Below are 20,618 nucleotides of genomic sequence, written 5' to 3'. Positions count from 1 at the left end.
TTTAAAACATACTTTAACTATCATCGATTTTATAATAGTTGGAAGTGGTTGTCGAAATTGATTATCAAAGATGATTTTCACTAGAGTTTGTAGTCGGAGGTGGTTATCAAAACCTAAAGTTGGTTGCATGAAGGTGGTGTTGGAGTTAGTTGTCAGAGTTTGTCGTTGGAGATGATTTTTTGGAGCTCGGAGTTGGTTGCGCAAAGGTGGTCGTTGAAGTTGATCATCGAAGATGATTCTCTTTGAAGTTTGTAGTCGAACGTGGTTATCGAAGCCCTAAGTTGGTCACATGAAGATGGTATTAGAGTTCGTTATCGGAGTTTGTTGTCGGATGTGGTTATTGAAGCCCCGAGTTGGTCGTCGAAGTTGCTTGCTCAAAGGTGATTTTTGCCAGAGTTTATATTTAGAGATGATTTTTGCCAGAGTTTGTAGTTAGAGGTGGCTGTCAAAATATTCATAAATATAGCAAAATGTCACTGTCTATCATTGATAGACGCTGATAGACTACTATCATCTATCACTTATAGACATAATAGACACTGATAGATATATATCAGTGTGTACCATTGATAAAGACTGTGTAATGACCCGACTCCCTAGGACTCAAGCTAGACCGTTACTAAACACATGCATGCATGGAACTTAAAACGACACCCTTTTATAGTGAAATAAATGCTAAATAAATAAGATAAATTAAAAAAAAATCCATTAAATTCAAATATTAAAAATCAAATGATAGGATAATCATAAATTATAAATGAAAATAAATAGGTCTGAAAACAAATCTTAATAGTAAGTTTCCAAATAACAAGACCAAAAGTTAAAAGACATAAAAGAACTCTTAAAACATGAGCGAAAGCATTAAAACTGGTCCCAGTGGCTCGATCATGGATTCCGCTCGTCATTTGCCGGCATGCCCCTACTCTTACCTGAAACATCAATATGAGAAAGGATGAGTATGAAATACTCAGTAAGTAACCCTACTACCGGGGTCAGGCTAAGCATTTATGTCCAATAATGCAATATGAACTGAACTCTCTACTAGTGGGACCTGAAGATTTCCCTTACATGGCTCACTCTTTTTCCTTTCCCCTAGAGTGCACCTCTTACGTACACCCCAAGTCATTTCTATGAATGTAAGGACGTGTACCTCTTTCGTACACATGGTTATACATACACCTCTTTCCTGTACATGTAACCTACTGAATGTGTACCTCTTGCGTATATATGGTTATGCATATACCTCTTTTGTAGACACATAACCCACTGAATGTGTACCTCTTTCGTATACATGGTTATCTATACACCTCTTTCGTATACACATAACCCACTGAGTGTGTACCTTTTACGTACACCCCAAATCCTCTCTATGAATGTAGGGATGCATACCTCTTTTGTACACATGGTTATGTATACACCTCTTTCGTATACACATAACCCACTAAGCGTGCACCTCTTAGTACACCCCAGTACCTTTTAGGTATGTATCATTTTCATACACACCAGCCCTAGTACATCTCTTTCATGTACTAGTGCCCTTGGACATGCATCACTTTCATGCAGTCAAATAATTTGGAAAGGAAAAGAGGTTGCATCTAACTTCATATTACATATAACTTTCACATAATCACGAGTCCTCTAAAATATCTTCATCAAGGTCATGTTAATTAACCTTAACGTACGTGTTTAATCTAGTTTTAATGGATCAACTCTAGTACATCACTTTCATGCACTAACTCATGTAAACAATCAAACATTCGAAATTTCATAATACATCATGTAGCCTACACACTTTCATAATAAATCACATAAATATGTACATCAATAAATGCTCCAACTTTTGCCTAGCTTTAAGACATTCCAGTAGTAGTGTCGCTTAACTCATAATTTAAGGCCATTTTCAACCGTACTTTTAATATTTCTCATAAAATTCTAAATCATACTCATACATTAACATGCTTCAGACATATTATTACATACTCCTATGTCTTTTATAAATAGTCCATTCAATCTCAGAAAAATCAAAATTATCCTTGTAAATAATCTTAAAATCCTCAAAATAAATCGTAAATTTATCACCTGGTACAAAGGTGATTCAAGTAGTAAGTTTACTTACCTCAAAATTACGTTTCAACGACAAGGAATTAATCTTCCTCCTAGCTTAGATGAATCTTGAATCAAGTCTAAACTCAACTGAAATTTATAATTAATAAAAGGACTTAGTTCCAATAACCAAATTATCCAAATAATTCCAAATAATCTTACGCAATGTGTGTTGGTCAAAACATCGCCTCAAGCTACAAAATCGATACAACCCAACAACTCTAGCCATAAATTCAACCTTTAATCTCAATGGAAAGCTACTGTGAGCCATCATTTCCAACCTTTTATATCACAATTAAATCAACAAATAAGCCGATACTTAGCGAGTATCCAAAAGTGATCAACAAAGACCCAAAAACTTACCCAAAAGCTTGTTGAGACCATTTCAAATTCCTCTTGACAGCACACTTTTAACTTTAAAGCTTCTCCCAAAACACGAATTTAAATCTCAAACAAATGTGTATCAATAAATTAGATCCAATACTAAGTGGGTATCCAAAATCTTCAAAGAAAACTCTAAACACTCAATCTTACCCAAAATCCCCAAATTCCGACGACAAATGACTCAAAACGGTGCAACAATACACGACTGGTCGAAGGCGTATAGATGTTGGCTAGGCTCGACGGCGAAGGAACCCAACGGATGCATGTAGGGTTGGCAACGGGGTCGGGGCGGGGCAGGGCACCCCCTGTTCCCGACCCCGTGGGGGAAATTCACCCCATCCCCGCCATTTGAAGGCGGAGACGGGGGCGAGGATTCCTCATCAGGGAATAGGGTCCCCGTGGGGCTCTATTCCCTGTTTTCCCACGAGGATTCCCCTACTAGTTCTCCTTGGGGAATCCCCTACCATATTCAATTTAAGGTTTTTTTTTAGTTTTTTAAGTTTGGGCTTGGCTTCTTGGACTTAGAGTTAGAAATTGGATATTTAATATTAGGCTCCAATCCAACACTATATATTATAAACATATATATAAATAAATTATTTTATATATTATAAATATATATTTATACAAATATAAATATATAAAATCGGGGTCGGGGATAGGGCCTCGAAAATTTTCCCTGGTTTGACCCCATCTGCAGTCAAACCGGGGATTTTCCATCCCGGTCGGGGTGGGTCCCAACGGGGACCCGACCCTGTAGGGAATTTTGCCAACCCTAAATGCACACAAATGACGGCGCAGTGGCTGGAGCACGTGGCTTCAGATCTGGAGTAGAGGTGTCACTCAGCATCGATTGTTTGGGCGTGCAGCTGACTCTGAGCGAAAGACACGTTGCCGTGCGATTGAGTCGACGACGCGCAGCTTGACGGTGATCAGCCGAAGATCGACTAGTGGTGACGTGGCTTGAACGGTGGCAGCGAGGGAGAGGGGAGGTTGGAGGCACAAAATAAAATGAGATGGGGAAAGGGTTTGCGTGAGAGGGAGAATAAAGGGGGGAAATCACCACACAAAAATATAGTGTGTGTGTATATATTCTTTCTTTTCTTTTCTTAAATTCCAAAACCCTTATATATATATATATATATTTTTTTTTTCTTTTTACTTTCCTTAATAAATATATCACATCAAATTCAAATATTTTACCTTTACTCCAATTAATTAAATAAACCTCAAATTAAATACACAACTTTAAATCACTTCTTTTCAAAAATCCTAAATCCCAAAAATTAAATTCCAACCTTTCAAATTGACTTAAATCCAAATTTACAAATCTTTTTTTAGATACTTAATTTAATAACTTCCAAATAAACCAATTATCTTCTCCTAATTAAAGAGGGTAAAAATTTTAAAACCACAATTTTTTTTTTTCAAATTTCATGAAAACTTAAAATTTCTTATCCAAATAATTCAATCATCCCTTTCAATTAATTTAAAACTCTACCCATAGAATTCACATTAAAAACTTCTTCAACTATAACAATTTGGTTTCAAATTCCAAAGATTACGGAAACTAAAACTCAATAATTTATGATAATTAACTTAAAACTTTCTACAACTCGGGATGTTACAGATTGTGACATTTTGCTATATTTAAAAATATGTTTAGTAGTTTTTTCATTTAAAATAAATTTCCTTATTTAAATGCATATATACATTAATTTATATTTAAATAAAAATAAAAAAATTGAAATAAAAAAATTTGATAGATAAAAAAAAAAGAAAAAGAAAATGAAGGACAAAAATGTTATTATAGGATACCTACGACATGAGAATTTTAGAAACTTATAATTCAAAAGGGTATTCAAAATTAGTTAGATGTCCAAATATCTTGAATGCCTAGATTCCTACAAATCAAACGAGATAATCGAGACGTCCATCTTATGGTTTTCTTAGATTACCACAAAAAAAAAAAAAAAAAAAAAACCCTTGAGGTTAAAAATTATGATTTATTGTATCTTAATTAAATTTAAAGAAAATAAAATGGATAGCAAAAAAATACAAGGATATCTACAAATTTAGCAATGAGTTTCTAAAACTACAACTTTAGCTAAACAAAAAAAAAAATAAATAAATAAATAAAATAAAATAAAAAATCAAAATTTGATTTCAAGTTATTTTATTATTTTGATTTTAGCCCATTGGTATATCAGCAAGTATATCCAATATACTTTATATTTAATATATAAATCAATTAATATACTTTATTTAAAATAAACAATTTATGCAACTGATATACCATGATTTTAATTGTGGCATGGTGGAGGGTGTTTTTGTTTTTTGTTTCATTTTGATATGAAGTTATTTTCATTTGATTAGTTCAATTTCGATGGTTTGATCATTTAGGTTTTAGGGTTTAGTTTTCTTATGTTTGCAAATTTTTAAGTTTAATTTTGATGGTATATCTTATTAACACATTAATTCTGTCAATTAATATGCTAAATATAAAGTATATATCAATTAATTTGTTCTATTTTGGAAATTTGATATAATTTTGATGAAATGTAAGTTACATTTGATTTGATGTATCAATTCTATAATGTACGTATTTCATATTTCGTACATCATGGTTGATTGATAAACCAATCTAGAGAGAAAGAAAAGTAACGATATATATCGTTGATATACCAAATATAAAGTATATCATTCAAATTAATGTAGTTAAAATATACAACATTTGACTGATAACAATAAAAGTATTACAAGGAGTGTAAAATTATAAAGATGGTAACAAATAGAAATTATTAGAGTACCCTTATATATATAAAGTATATTATAGTTTACTGATATACTAAATATAAAGTATATCAATTTATGGATATACCAACATTTGACTGATATGTTTGGTGTATACAACCTATCAGATATATTATTAATATACATACTAATACATAAAAAGAGTAAAATTAGAATAATAAAAAACGAAACTTATATCTAAATATAATTACTATATTTATAAAGTTCAAAAAATCATTGCTAAATTCACCATTGTTATTTTGCTATTATTGCAACTACTCCTATTCCTTTTAAGAAGATGAAGAAAGCAAGATAGACAACTCACCTCTTGTTTGGTTGACTAATTTTCTTTTAATAAAAACGTTGACTAATTTTCTTTTAATAAAAACGTTGTATATAAAAACAATAAAATTATTGCCAATCAATTTAACGATAGGAAAACTCCATATTAAAATAAAAAGAAGAAAACCAACCCTTCTAGCAAAATAACGAGAATAACGTTGAATTTTAAGAACTATCCAAATAAATTGGTGAAGGAAAAATATAAAGAAATTGTGATGCGACTCTAATGAATTTAGCTCTATTGACATAAACTATATACTATCTATCTTGGTAATTGAGGTTAAAATTTTACGATCATTAGATTAGTGGGAGTTTTAATCCAATTCTACATTTGTCTCACTCCAAAATGGAGACGGTGTGATGTCCTACCCAAAAAAAGGTGACCTTATAATTGTTATTTTTATTACAACAATTGTACGGTGAGAGATTGAACCTTCAAAGATGGAGCGCATACCAATACTACTAAGCCAAATCCACTTTGACTATAATTCCTTTTTTTAGTACAAATAGAGTGAGAGAACTTGAACTAAAACACACATACAATGACAATTGAGTTAAGCTCTTATTTTCTGCTTATGTGACTTAAAATAAATTCACACTAAGGCCACGTTTACCCCACTGAAAATGTAATAGATCACTGAAAATAAAAAAAAAACTGAACCTCATTTGATTACTTGTTTATTTGTGTTCTACTTTTGTACTGATACATAGGCCCTATATCCAAATCTGTAATGAAATAACGCAAATTGATTGATGGATAAAGAATACTTAATCCAATTATGTCTGAGAATTACGTTCTGTCATTACCATTATTACTGCTATAGTTATCATTATGACAACCATTATTGTTACTATTACAGTTGAAAAAATATCAATTTTGCCATTTTTACTGTTACCACTACAGTTATCGCTCGAGAGGTTGAGATAATGGTAACAGTAAATTTGACCAAATTCATAATTTTAATTAAATGCGATAAAAGAGAATCCAATTGCTTTTAGGATTCAAGTTCATTACAATTGATCCATTAATGATATTTAAATAAGATTACATCAATTTTTATTACAATTTGATAAATGTAGTCTAGGTTTCTTAAATCTTCCATTATTAAAAGAAAAAAAAAGGGTGAAGTCGTCGGTGAAGTCGTCGCGTCTTTGTCTTACTTACTCAGTTGAATTAATCAAAGCATCAAAACTAAGAAATTACGAAGAAAAAGGGTTCACAATAAATTTTATATTCAAAGTCCAAACACAAACTTAAACACCGCCGCGCCTTTACATCTTCCTTTAATTTCTCCGAATCATCTAACTCGCCGGAAAACACAGAGCCGATAGCGATGAGATCCTTAAAAAATCTGGTCCCAACAGTTCTGACACATGCCCTCTTTTATAGTTGTCTTATAAAAAACCATTATTTTCTCATAAATGACCATTGTTATTGTTTCGTCTTTGGACACCGCTGGGAGCTGGCTTTGGGTTTTGCGTTTATGGCACAACGACACTCCACCAGGAATCCTGAAGGTTTTTCCTTCTATCCCTTATCTATATATGTGTATATATTTGTTATTTTAATATTAACTTATAACACTATTCCAACTCCGGTGTCCAAAAACTTCATCCAAAAACTTAATAACCATTATTTGGTTTTTGGTGTTTCTACTTTTACCTTAATTTTTTTTTTTTTTTTTAATTATGTTGTCTACTATGTATTTGTTAATTTGGGTATTTTTTGTATAAAAAATGTTGTAATTTACATTTGAAATACATCTTTGAGTTTATACACAACCCATAAAACATAAAAGGAAAATTTGCATAATTTAAAGCGTAATTGAATCTAATATCATTTATGTTAACACTTTCCTTCAAACTTAAGTTGATAGAGTGACAATCAACTTAATTAAGTTTGGGAAGTAGCCGAGTGAAGTGACTAGATGACAAGGCTCTGGTGAAGATTTTAGTTCATTACTCTATAGTAGGGGTGGTCATTCAAACCGCAAAAATCGAACCGTTTCTAAAAACCAAATCAAACTGAACCGAAAACTCAATGAAACAAAAAATGCGGTTCGATCCGGTTTGAAGAAATTTTGAAATCGAATTAATTCGGTTTCACTTTCGAAAACCGAATTTGAAACCGAACCGAACCATTTTTAACTAATATATATATATTTATTTATATATTTGAAAAAAGAGTAAAACCGAATTTAAAACCGAACCACTTTTAATTTAAAGAACAAAACCGAATTTAAAACGAACCGAACCGAACCGAACCGTTTTTAATTAAAAAAGAATATAACATGGATTTTTTAAAAATGGAAAAATCAAATTTGAAACCGAACCGAACCGCATATATGTGGTTCGGTTTGAACCAATAAATCGGTTCAATTCGGTTCGGTTTCACATTTTAAAAAATTTGGTTCGATTTGGTTGGACCACTAAATCGAACCGAATCGAACCATTTTCACCCCTACTCTATAGTTCAGATCGATTGTTGTAAGATGAGAGTGTTGTCAAGAAGATCTTGACAAATAAAGTAATGTTCATTTTCAAATGAGCTTACTACATTCTATCAGGAGTGCAAAAAAAAAAAAAAAAAAAAAAAAAATTTCCTATATTGGTTAAAGAATGAAGTGATCATGAGTATATAAGTGTAAACAATTATCTTTATTGGTATGTGGTCTTTTGGGGGTTCCAAAAGCAAACTATGAGATGTTATTCCCAAAGTGGACAATATCATACAATTGCGGAGATAGGTGAAGCATCCGTTGTCATTCTTATCAATTGATTTCTGAGCCATGGTCTAAACTTAGATGTGTAGATGAGAAATATTTAGATTTAAAACAAAGAAATTTATTGAGCTTCGTTCATGCTATCTAGGTAGCCGTGTTGTCTCTTCTACCTTGAAAAAAGCAAATGTGATTTGTGGTTGTGTTTGTATCCTCTTTGGATGTTAACCCAAATGAATAGGATGTGTCTCTAGATAAAGAGTAAGTGACCTGAGATGATCAACTAGAGGTACCTAGGGATTTAGAGCAAGCTCTCATGGTTGAGAATGGACGGATTTGATCGAGAGGAGGCTTTAAGTGGTACTTTTTTCGAGGAGATGATTGTTAGGAATGCAAACAAAGTCTCACATTAATTAGGGAAGGAACGAGTATATAAGTGTGGACAATTATCTCCATTTGTATGAGGTTTTTTGGGTGGTTTCAAAAGTAAAGCTTTGAGGGTTTATGGTTAAAATGGACAATATATCATACCATTGTGAAGATAGTTGGAAGTTGCATTGTCCTTATTAGAAAATTGTTGAGGAACATCCATATCAACAAGAAACCAACGAAGAAGCCTTGTGGATGATATTCAAATTTTGTACTAGAACGTGAAACAAAAATTTGTTTCTTGCTCCGTCAAGAAATGAGGGAATTATCTAAGTAGAAATAGTATCTTGTGACGGAATATCAATTAGTAGAATCACCAGCCTAGTCTGCATCCAAGTAGCTAGGTAACACCAAAGATGACTGAGAAGAAAATTGAAATCCATGACCAGGAATGGCCATGATATAGTGAAGAATGTGGAGTACTATAGTAAAGTGCACAGTCTAAGGAGCAGTGATGTATGTGCAAGCACACACGTCAAATTGTATTATAGTTAAAATGACATTGGTTGAGTATTGTCCTCAGAGAATCAATTTGATAATTTTTCAATTATTTTAAAGACCGTTCCAATTTTATTTAGGGGATCGACTTGTGATGAAAATAAAGTAAATTAAACTAAAAATGCAATGCAAGTGATCAAGTATGAAGATTTTCAATAAAGAGATGTTCTAGGGAATAGATTTCATCAATGAAATTACTAAACTCAAATGCTTTTAAATCTTGAACAAATTAACACAACACCTAGATCAAGAAGTCTTTATTTGGATTGCTCCTTTCGAAAATAATCCTTTTTTTACTTATCTACTAATTACTAGTCTCTTAAAACTAGATAATTAAGTAAAGCGTTAACACTTTTCATCAACAATCTCTACCATTTTTCAACTATGCTAGTTTATTCAAATGATAGTCTAGCATGCATAATCTAATCTAAAATCCTCTTGTTAAAGCAAGATTTTAAACCATGAGATTATTCAAAAGCATTAAGAATGGCGTCATGCTAGAAAGTATTAGTATAAATTGACATTCAAGATTCACAAAACTTGTGTATCAATAAACCGAAAAGAATTCATCTAGCCTTAAAGCATGAGAAACGTGGCCTAACATGATTTTCATAGATAGAACCAATATTAGAATGAAAAAAATACAATAAGAACTAAAGATACAAAAGGGAAAACAAAGAAGTTATCTGATGTTTCGGTCTTGTCTCCATGGTGGAATTGACCCTCCAACGCTCTCCAATCAACTCCAACACTAAGGAACTATTGTATTATGCTCAAAACTCTGTTGTTAGGACTCAAAAACTCCAAAACTTAATATGGGGTGATAGTAAAAATTTTCCATCATTAGCAAACCTCTACTAATCAAATGAAATTGATAATACTGAATCCTACAACTACCACTACTATGATGTAGCAATAGTGGTACGTCCCGGTCGATCTATAGGAAAGCACAATCATGAGTTTTTCATTAAGCTAATTTCCTAATTAGAGTAGTAAATGAGGGAGAGGGGGTTTGGTGTGAATAATGAAAGTGAAGTGCAAGAAAAATTAAAGTGCAAGGGTAAATGTAAATTAGGGTTGGATTCATCTAGTTTCAAGTGCAAGAGAGATCTAATGCAATTTCAATCATTGAATTAGACATTCAATCACTTTATGCATGTACAACAACTTGCTTGACACCACCAAACTAGCCTCTACAGTGGCAGATAACTAATTAGAAATGAACCAAGGAAACGTCCTAAAAGTAATTAAAGCTTAAAGCAAAGTCCTAATTAAACTACATGTCCTTAAATCTACTGGGTTCGATAGCATCTATATAGAAATAAAAATATGCAGATTAAGTTGTAGGATTCTGTTGTGTTGATTAACCAATTGGATAGCCTATCAATTAACCAAATTTTATCTTCAAACTTAGGAATACATGCATTCTAGGAATAGCCATCAAATACACTACTAACTATTTGTTAATAGGTTGATTGAGCTAGACCTTCGAGTGCGAATGTGACATAGCTACGAATCGACTAGCAAGGGAAGCATGCTTACGAGTGAACAATCAACACACAAACATGCATATAGAAATCGAAACAAATTCAAAGAAAATATAAAATCAATATGCATTCAACCCAAACAACAAAATTCTCAAGAAAAATACAAAGAATTCTTGCTTCCAAAACTAAATTGAAAATTACCTCATCGATTCATAGACAGAAAAGAGGAGAGATCCAGTCCATTGTTTACAAACAAAATAAATGTTCCAAAAGAAATGTAAATCAAACCTAAAGATAAAGGAAAAATAGGGGGAGAAGAGAAATTTGAAGTTTTATTTCGGTCTCCATCAAATCTCCCATAAAAAAAACTCTAACAATCGAAGAAAATATTTAGTGCAGAGCGTAGCTATGTTGGCTTTTGGTTGTCGTAGCGTAACACAAAGTGTAGTTACGCTGAGCTTTATGCTCTCACGCGCGTGTGCATCATGCTTGTTTGTCAAAATTCAGAGCGTAGCTACGCTCTCACGATTGATGCACTATGCCTCCAAGTGTAAAGCAAAGCATAAGGGTAGCGTCGCTATGCTGTCCTAGAGGCATTTCATAATTTCGTGTCCTTGAAGCTTCGAGTGCTTGATTTCACCTTGATAGCTCCAAATCAACCTCGAAAAAGCCGTAACAGTCTGAAATGTATGGTTTGCTTGAATTCCTACAAAATAAACATTTAAACATACAAAATACAATAATCAAGTTAGATTAAAGACATATAAATAGCTCTTTTTGTGAGTTATCAGGGGCCAGCTGAAAACCCTAAATTAAATAGGAAAAAAAAATCTTACTGCACATAACACCCCTTATTTAGTAGAATTCACCTTCTTTCTTCCTTACTTCATAGAATTTATCCCATTTTATCTTTAAAGGGAACATACTTCTTACGGAAGCGTGTGATCTCCTTACAATTTTTGTTTTTTTGTTTTTTTGTTTTTTTTTTGTGAGAAACTTAAATCAGTGAACTCATGGAAATATTCAAAGGATAAACATACAAAAAGACCTAAGCATGCTTTAATGAAGAAGGAGGGAAGAAATGAATTCACCCTTGTGGATTCTTTTCCTTCTTCACATTTTTCCCTCCAAAGGTCACGAACAATCTCGAATGTCTCAACGAACAAAAATACCACCTCTAAGGCTACCTTGTTATCTCCTGGAATAAGAAATTATTGGAAGTATGGGCTTCAATAACTTCTGATGGAGGAACTTTTAGAGAAAAATTAGTTTTGGAGAAGAGAGATTAGAAAGGAAGGGTGAGGCTAGGTCATTTTTCACAAAAACAAACCGTATCCTAAAAAGGATTATAATAGTATATTTATAGGGAAAGAGGGTAACCCCTTCTCCAAGCTTTTCCACTTTCTTCCTTTTAGCTAATTATTTAATTAACTATTATTTATAGCATACAAATTAAATAGCTACATACTAAATTAAATTTAATATAAAGTTAATTAACATATAAATATCACATATTTATATGCATGTATCTCTTAATGAATCCAATTCATATAAATCTAATATTTGAATCTCATTCAAATACATTTCTCTTATAATGTAGTTTGGATTACAGATCATATCTATTATATTCACTATACTTTATATTAATCATATTAATATAAAATTTCTTTAATTAATTTGATTTATTCAAATAATTCCTTTTTACTATCCTTAGGGAGCTAACAAAGGGACCTTATGGACCTGCATAAGCTTCAATGATATGAAATTAATTTAATTAAACTCTTTTATTTAAATCAATCAATATTCATTAACTACTGATCACTCCACTAAAGATCGATAACTGCATTCCTCGCATTATAGATGTATTTTTGTGTCCATGGATATAATCAATCAACAGTGAGTTGGTCCTTCAAAAATTGCTTATAACTATAGTTAGGTCAAAATACGGTTTTACCCACGTAGTTACATCTTACTCCTTAAGTACCATTGATTCCTCTAATTAACAAATAGTTTATAGTCCAACTATAAACTAACACCTCTCGGGCCAGTGAGAGATTAAGACCTCATTGTTCAAGACCCAGAATCATTTGTTAAGGGAGCAATTTATCTGCTTTCCCTATAATAAAAAAGGAGTGAATTTCTTCTTTTGTAGGTGTATTCCCAAATCCCTATTCGGACAAATCCAAAAAATGGTGGGCTTGTTGAGTCGACTAACATGGCCACTCTCACCTATACAGATTAAAAGATTGTCCTCATAAACAGGAGTTCACAACTCACTTAGGATTAAGGTCAAGTCACCTATAGTCATCTTAGCGAAATATTGCTTTCTTCAAATAACAGTGTTATAAAGAGAAACCAATCATTTTGTGGTCCGATCTTGTATATACCCTTTATACAGGATAACTTCATTCACATGTCTCCACATGAACAATATGGCTCATATTGTCTGTAACATTTACAGCTCATGTAACAATTACAAAGTGGGCCATATCCGTAGTGTTACCAGGATAAGGTACCCAACCTTATCCACTTACTACAAACCTTTTAGGTTATAACTTGAACATGAACCATTTGTATGTCTACCATATATTGTTAAAGGGGCACCACATAATCTTGGATCTCAGTTTATTGGATTGAATTAATGCAGTCCGAATGTCAAATAAAATACCTCTTATTTTATTAAATAAACAACTTTTTCTTTCAAAATATAAATTAAAAGATATAGGAGATTTAGGGCACTAAATCCAACAATCTTGATTATGAAAAATGGACCATTTTCGCTCCTTTAAACACAAAATCTCATGCTTTTGCTCAAATATTGAAAACCACTAGCAAACGACATCAAATCTAACAATATTAAGTATAAACAACTCTAAATAAAAGGTAACAAGAGCACTTTTTAGGTGATTTTCAAGCAACCATGAGCTAATTGATAACATGAACAACATAGGCAATATCTAAGTGAGTCACAGTTAAATAATTACACTACTTATAAGTTACCAGTATAAGGTGACATTGTTGAGAGGAATACCTTTGAAACGGTCAAGCAAACGTTCAGATCCAGAGGTGTTGATGATGTAGTAGAGTCACTAATATCAAATCAAGCCAAAAGATTAAAAGCAAAATTTTCTTGAGATAAATAATACCTATAAGAGCACTCAAGACCAAGGAATAACTCTATGGTCTCAAATCTTTTATTTCAAAGTGATTTCCATTCTAACATTGTAAATCAGATATGGCCAAAGGGTCATCACCAGTAATAATTATGTCATCAACATATAGAAGGAGAAACAATACAATATTTTGAGTAGTTTGTGCAGTAAATTCACTTACAGCCAATAGTTCTTTTGTCAGAATAGATCAACGTAATCCAAGTATGAGTCCTTTTAAAAGCCTAGAGCTTCTCATTCGTTGCTTGCTGCCAAGGAGCATTAGTACTGGCTTAATGATAAGATAAAGGTTCAACTAAAGACATAGTAGTAGAAGAACAATGATAGTCTTGAGAAGATGATGGGGAGTTTCTCTTACCCAATTAGAGCAATAAACAACGAAGGTGATAGGTGCATGTTTATACACAAATCTAAAGGTCTGAAACCTAAACTTTTAATACCATGTTAATTTAAATGTGTTGTAATTTACATTTAAAATACATCTCTAAGTTTATGCACAAACTATAGAACATAAAAATGAAAGTTTTCATAATTTAAAGCTTATTTGAATCTAATTACATAGTTTCTGTTAGCATAATTGACGTTTTTAAAAACTAAACCATTTTGATTAAGAATTTAAATATTTTTTTAAATAAAAAAGGACTAAAAACTATGGTACAAAAACTAGGAGAAAACGTTTACTAATTTCAAAATAGAAAACTAAAAACAAAATAGTAATCCAATGAAACCTTAATTAGTTTTTTAAGTCTCGTATGGTAATGACTTGATTTTTAGTTTTCTCTTTTTGAAACTTTTGTTTATTTTTTCCTCAAATTTTCAATTATAGTTTTCACTTTTGTTATAAAAAAACAATTGAATTACTTTCAAATTTTAAACATAAAAACAAGGTCTTTAGATTGCCAGTACGTCGTAATTTTAAAATTTTGGACTAGTTATTGAAATTATGAGTAACAATGTGTAGATTAGAAAACACAAAAATTTATAAGCGAAAGTAGTGGTGGAGCCAAAAATTTTATATAGGGACACTATATGTACAAGATCGGGTAGTTCTTCTAGATTGATTCATGTATAAGATCGATTAGAATTCAAAACATTTTTCTTCTTTGAAGATGATGCATCTATAGTCTCATAGTTGTTTTTCTATTATAATATCTCTCCATGAGATTGAAAAATGCATTTTGAAAAGAAAAAAAAAAAAAATTCCTAAACTGCAAAGAAGTATTATTTGATCATTTATTTATTAAAAAAATAGCACGTTATACTTTAAAAGGCACATTGCTTGACCTATTTTTTCTTTATTAGGATTTATAGGAGTTGAGCTTTAAAAATCTATTAGAAATGAAAAAATCTGGGCAAAAAGTCATATAATATCTAAAATAAAATGTTGGTAAGTTGTAGGACCTTGAACCTTCATGCCCCACTATTAAACATTCAACACCCCATCCTTACATGACTCCACCCTTGAGTGAAAATAGTGTTTATAGCTTATTTTGTTTATGAACGAAACGGTGGACAAACTTACTTTATTAATTTTCTTATTTGCCCTTATGTAGTGAGATTTTCAAAATGGGAATGGGATCACATTTTTATTGCGAGTACTATGGCTCTCACTCTTCCTGTTGACAACGATCAAGTTTCTGTTGATATAATTGACAATGCTATGGTAATCACTACGCCAATAATTGACGACAACGATTCTCAAGTTTCCATTGGGAGTGCTTTGGCTATTGTTGATGTTCTTTCAACCGACAATGATCAGGTTTCTGTTGATATTCTTTGATGATGCTTTGAAAATTCTAAGCACTTGAGACAGACTCAAAGTAAGAAACCCCAATAAAATTTTCTATATATTCACAGACCACTCTTTGAATTATGAAATTTGTAATTCTCTATTCTTCAACTTTTATTTGGATCAATTTGCCTAGTTTGTAAATTGTTGCAACTAGTCTACATATTTCATACCGTGAGTTGCATCTTTCTTAAATATCATGGTTGAATTCTTAGTTAAATTCTAAAAACAAAAATAACTTTTTGGAAGCTACTTATTGGTGAAAAGTAGATAATAACGGAAGAAATTTGGAGGTAGAAGTAGTATCCATAAGCTTAATTTTCAAAAGCAAAAAAAAAAAAAAACAATATGATTACCCAACAGAGACTTTAATTATTGATTTGAAATGATGATCAATATTTGATGTGAAACTCAGTTAACTTAGATTATGTAAATGTTTTAGTCCTTTAATATGCATCAAAGCTTGACCACAACTCCATCATTTTTAACAAAACAATGCTCACCTTTGCCAACCAAAGCGACAGTGTCTGGAAAGGTTGGCGAAACTAGGTTAAAACATCATAGCTATGCCCAAGTGTGCATGATTGCAATGCAGAAGATTAGAACGACTGAAACCTTTTAAAATAATCACAAACACCCAACTGATCGGACGGTGGCGACAGTTGGGGTCCCTCAAAAATAATCACAAACACCCAACTGAAACCTTTTAAAATAATCACAACCATACTCACATTAGTTTATCTCCTCACTCCCTCTAAAATATGAGCACCTGTTGGGGTCCAAACCCATAACTCAAGGTGGGAGTATAAAAGTGAGGTCTTAGTCCTCAATCTTAGCAATGTGGGATTCTCAAAATACATTTTTTCTTTCAAAACTTAAATTTTCACTAAAAATTCCCCACTTAAAAATTTAAAAACATAAGAAAAGCATTTTTTTATCGAGTAATATCAATCTATACAAAATTGCATATAAGCAAACGTATCTTACGACTTGAACCTTTACGTAGTGTAGATGACTCATAATATACTAGAGTAACACATGGTTTTGAACTCTATCTCTAACAACATCTCACACATTGTATCATTAGGGTGTAGTTTGAAATCCCAACTTTAAGGCCTAGCACGTGTATCCCGGTTTAGTGAACGCTCTAGAGAGTTTTCCTAGAACTCCATAGGAAGCAACCCCACTTCCACAGTCTATCAGGAATACTTCTGTAGCTAGGTACCCTGCTTGACATCAAGTATAGATCTCATTAAGAACTATGTTCAACATTTCTTATGCTTCAGTATATCATGCTCAGACTCTGGGTCATAGGAAGGGAATTCTGTATTCGTTTTAGCATTATTCATTTCATATCACTTGTGATTAGTTATTACCCGTTGAACCTATTTCTTGAGATCTCTAGTCTACAGGTTGGGTTTTCCTCATAGGTGATTCATCTCTCTATAGACATAAGTCCCATCCTTTTTTAGATTTTGAAAATCTTTTCTTTGACCAGTCCTTTCATTAAAGGATCTACCAACTTTTCATCAATCTCTATATGATCCACTCTATCTGCACCAGTAGTGAGGAACTCTACGATGTATTTTTCGTCTCTTACGACATATTTTTCGTCTCTTTCCCTTGTAGAAATGGTTTTGAACTTTTTCGATTGCTACAATACTATCGCAATGGATCAACTTTTCCCATAAGGGAATCTCTGATAGCAGACTTCTAAGCCAATCTACTTCTTCTCTAGCTATTACTAGTGTTATAATTTTTGACTCCATCGTAGATTGGACAAAAATAGTTTGTTTCTTGGACTTCCAAGAGACAGTTATGCCTGCTATATTAAAGATATAGCCACTTGTAGCATTTGAATCATCCGAGAGGGAGTTCCAGTCAACATCACTGAACCCTTCTAGGACAACAAGAAACTTCTGATAATGTAATCCTAGGTTTTAGGTTTTCTTCAAGTACCTTAAACCCTTTCTATAGAATTCCAATGCTCTATGCTAGGTCTGCTTGTATACCTACAAAGTAATCCTACAACATAAACTATATCAGGCCTAGTGCAGTCAACAACGTATCTGAGACTGCCTATGATGCTCGCATACTCAGTTTGATTAACACTGTCATCAATGTTTTTTAGCAACTTAAGACTAGGGTCATAAGGAGTACATGTTGGTTTACATTCAAAGTAAATTATATTTCTTTAAAATTTTTTCTACATAGTGAGATTGATCCAAAGAATTTCCCTTTTCATACTTAGTCAATTTTATGTATAAGATTACACTCGCTTCTCCTAAGTCTTTCATATCGAAGTTTGCACTTAACATGGATTTCACATCATTTATGACATGCATGTTTGATCCAAAGATCAACAAATCATCTACATAGAAGCATAAGATCGTGCAAAGATCATTTTCAAACTTGTAGTAGATGCATTTGTCACTTTCATTGACTTTGAAATCTTTAGATAGGATTAGGTTGTAAAAATTTTCATGCCATTGCTTAGGAGCTTGTTTCAGACCATAAAGAGACTTATTTAACTTACAAACCTTGTTTTCTTGATCATGGACTATAAAGCCCTCAGGTTATTCCATATAAATCTCTTCTTGAAGTTCACTATTTAGGAAGGCGGTCTTTATATCCATCTAACGTACTACAAGGTTATAAAGGGCAGTGAAAGAAAACAAAACACGGATTAAGGTAATTTTAGTGATAGGGGAGAAGATGTTAAAGAAGTCTATGTTTTCTCTTTGTCTAAAGTCATTTGCTATTACTGGCACTTGTTAACTATTCCATCAAGTCTAAGCTTCTTCCTTAGGATCCATTTGCACCCTATTGCTTTGCAGCCTGGAGGTAGATCTACTAATTGCCAAGTCCTATTTGACTTAAAAGAGTCCATCTCATCATTTATAGCTTCTTGCCGTAAGTTGGCATCTATAGAGGATATGGCAACTTTTAGGTCTTTAGGATCTTATTTTACATTATAGGTTTGGAAGTCATCTCCAAAATCCTTGACGATTCTAGTTCTTTTGCTTCTTTTAAGTTTTGGGTTGACTTGCTCTGTAGAGGAAGAATTTCTAACTAAGGTTAGACTGCTGGATCTCGAGCCCCCACTATTTCTCGATTTAAAGGGAAATCTATCCTCAAAGAAGTCAACATCATTTGACTCAATGATCATTTAGTTTACTACATCATAAAACCTATAGGATTTATTATTTATAGCATAATCTATAAAGACACACTCATAGGCTCTACTAACTAGCTTTCTTCTTTTAGGGTCTGGAATTCTTACAAAGGCTAGACATCCCCATGTTCTAAAGTATGAAAAGTTTGGTTTCTCATTCTTAAGAACTTCGTAAGGTGAATTTATGTTTTTAGATTTTGGTATTCTATTTAGGACATAATACACAGTAAAGATGATTTGACCCCACCAATAAGACGCGACTCCTGAACTAAATAAAATAGCAACTACTAGTTCAGCTAAAGTTCTATTTTTTCTTTCGAATTTTCTGTTCATTTCAGGAGAGTAAGGTGTAGTCTTTTTGTGTATTATTCCATGTGAGTTAAAGAACTCATTAAAGCTATTTGAGTCGTACTCAATTCCCCTATCACTACGAAGTCTTTTAACCTTTCTGTTAAACTGATTTTCTACTTTAGTTACAAATAATTTGAAAGCATCAAACACATCACTTTTTTTCAGCAAATATACAAAAGTGAAATTAGAGCAATCATCAACAAAATTAATAAAATATCTTTTACTGTTCCTAGTCAAGATGACATCAAATTCACATAAGTCGGAATGAAATAAATCTAGAGGCTCGATTCCTTAAGTACAAATTTATGCGGAGTCTTAGTTATTTTAGCTTGACTACCATACTCGCATTTATCAAATTTATTCATGGATAACTAAGATATCATTTCCAACCAAATCATGTTATTAATTAATCTCTTATTAATATGACAAAGTCTAGCATGACAAACATTCAAAGAACACAACATATAACAAGAAAATTTCATTTTATTTATGTTTAGGTTTAATTTGAACAATTCCTTAGTTGCAAAACCCTTCCCTACGAATACATTATTCTTAGTATATAAATCTTCCCCTATTGTTTGGGTAAAACTGACCTTGTTGAGGAGGTAGCCTGAGACCAAGTTCTTGTAAGGATTGGTGTCCTAATTCTCCGGAGTCTCGTTGTTTGTAATGATACACATTGTTTTCTGAATAAAATAATTGTTATTTCATTTTGTATTTACTTATATCCAATAAACAAAGCTCCATGGTTATCTTATGTAAACTTAAGCATGTATATGTGATATACAAGTAGATCATGCCATAAGTGATAACCTAAATAGGTCTATAGTATGAGGATTAAGGTGGGATACCTGATCTTGGTCACACTATGGATACGACCCGCTTTGTAGAGGTTTGCAAGTGTTATAAACTACTACAGATGGTAGATCCTAACCATTCATAAGGAGACGTGTGAGTGGGGGTGTCCTATATAAAAAGTTTGTATAAGACTGGACCACGAGATGACTAGACTCTGTATATATAACACCATTGATACTAGAGACTTACATCTCTCCTAAACGATGATAGGTGACACGACCTCAATCCTGAGAGTTTTGGGAACTTCTGTCTTTGAAAGCGGTCCTTTGATTAGTGTGGGTGAGAGTGGCCAGATTGCCAACTCAACATGCCGACCTTTTTGGGGACTTGTCTGATCTGGGAGCTGGGAACTCAATACACAAGATAGAATTCTCTTCTTTCCCAAAGTAGGGATAAGTAGAGAAATTGCTCCCTTAAGGGCTGATTCTAGGACTTGAACATAGTGGCCACAAATTCTCTTTGGAAGAGAGGACTCAGTCATAGTAGGACTATGATTTGTTCATTAGAGGGATCAGTGTT

The 20,618-nt window shown here is 32.6% G+C and overlaps 1 long non-coding RNA gene across 1 annotated transcript; it reads left to right on the top strand.

Annotated features, from left to right (window-relative positions):
* Window positions 1-6,802: 6,802 nt before the first annotated feature.
* Window positions 6,803-15,910, top strand: LOC120073587 (uncharacterized). Its single transcript, XR_016527054.1, has 2 exons — window positions 6,803-7,140; window positions 15,480-15,910. It is a non-coding gene; the product is annotated as an uncharacterized LOC120073587 (long non-coding RNA).
* Window positions 15,911-20,618: the final 4,708 nt, after the last annotated feature.

Source organism: Benincasa hispida, chromosome 1 (assembly GCF_027475165.1).
Source record: "Benincasa hispida cultivar pf3 chromosome 1, pf3_genome.v1.1, whole genome shotgun sequence".
Lineage (NCBI taxonomy): Eukaryota > Viridiplantae > Streptophyta > Magnoliopsida > Cucurbitales > Cucurbitaceae > Benincasa > Benincasa hispida.
The sequence above is the reverse complement of the archived record's forward strand: the minus strand, read 5'-3'. Positions and strand labels throughout refer to the sequence as shown.